Source organism: Artemia sp. Qi Xiang Cuo, chromosome 2, assembly GCF_049724085.1.
Source record: "Artemia sp. Qi Xiang Cuo chromosome 2, ASM4972408v1, whole genome shotgun sequence".
Classification (NCBI taxonomy): domain Eukaryota; kingdom Metazoa; phylum Arthropoda; class Branchiopoda; order Anostraca; family Artemiidae; genus Artemia; species Artemia sp. Qi Xiang Cuo.
In genome coordinates, this window is record NC_142795.1 from 25,217,433 (window position 1) to 25,219,128 (window position 1,696).

Below are 1,696 nucleotides of genomic sequence, written 5' to 3' on the forward strand. Positions count from 1 at the left end.
TTAAAAAAAAAATCATCTCAATTTCGTTTTGGGCCGGGAGCCAGTAGAAACACATTTTCCTAGAGAGAGGTCAAAACTCGAGGAAGCCACTTTTCCAATATCAGATACTTTTAACGTATTTTGGGGCATATTTTATGGCAGTCCTGTTCCTCCTTAACCTGACCGTCCTTCTTTGGCAGACCTTACCGACATGACAATATTCCAAAGCCTTAGTATGAATGTTTCTAGATACTATTGGTGACGAGCAACGGCTCAATTTTCTTTGGGCCTCTATCCACAATTTCTCTCAAATATAACGAAATGTGAGAAAACTTTAACCAAACTTAACAAAATGATTTGAACTAAAACACAGAAATAGAGAAAAACCTCCCAACATTCAGTGTATTTGCTAGTAACACGTACTATACACATGGGCACCCATATGGGGGGGGGGCTCCTGCCCCCCCCTGGCTGAATGTTGCTGCCTTATTTTTATATTTTTGATCTGAGATGTCTATTATATAGCATTAAAAGTTCCAATTAGACGAGGTTTGCCCCCCCCTGGAATTCATCTTATGGGCGCCCATGACTATACATAAACAGTAAGCCAATTGTATAGCTTACAGCCCTTTCCCTAGCGGCTGTGGGGAGGGGTTACTTCATCCCCAGATGTATAGCTGTTGGACCTTTCATGCATTGATAGAACAAAAATTTAGAAAAACAAAATAATAAACAATACTTCAAGCCCAACTTTTATAGTCCTAGTCCAAAACCTCTTTTGCGAGCTGTCTTAGTTAAAATCATAACGTGTACAATCACATTCACATAAAGCGCTGTGTCTATCTGTTTGTTAAGCATTTCTGAACAAGTCAACCAACTGAGCACATGTGACCCTCTCTAGCACGAGGTCAAGCTAGGGAGTTTTTTTTTGTGGTTAGGCAGTATTGAGGTCAGTTAATCTGTTGCTAAATGGGGAGCTTTGGATTGGGCCATCATCAAAGGGGAGAAGGGGGTTCGACTCAACATTGCTAAAACGACATGTGCTTTATGGAATAGAGCCACCGTTGAGCCTTAATAGACAATTCCGTATTTTTAAACGGAATTATTTTCAAGTTCTTTTAAAGACGAGACTCCTATAGGAGGAAATCTCCCCTGCCTTTTCTATGGAGGGTATGGATTTTATTTTACTATTCAGTCACAATTGGAGTCTTTAAAGGTAGTGGGCGTGCAACTTCAAACTTAAGGTTCCTCCTTATGGCCCAACTGTATGTATCATGTTCATACGTTGGAACCGGACAAAATTTTTCCATCTGTTCGCAAATGCCAGGATTTTCCAAGAGGATTACTCACAGTTAGTTTTCCTGTTTTGTCTGTTTTGATTTGATTTTGGAAAACTGTTGAGTCTGTTTTGAGTTTGGAAAACTTTGTACACTAAATCTAGCATACAATAGTCAAGGCTGCTTTTTTGCCAGACTCGTAAAAACGTTATTAAAATGCATATAAACAAAATTTTAATATGCTTTTTAAAGTTTTTGCACCCCCCCCCTCCAAAAAAAATACTGGATACGGCCTAGACAATAGTTATTGCATTTGTGAGGAAATATAGAAATATAGAAAAAGAGGTGTAAAATTGTATTAAAAATAAAATTCAACTCAAATTATGAGCTAACAGCAACCCATCACTACCCAAAAATACCGTTCTTAGAAAAAGCTGTCC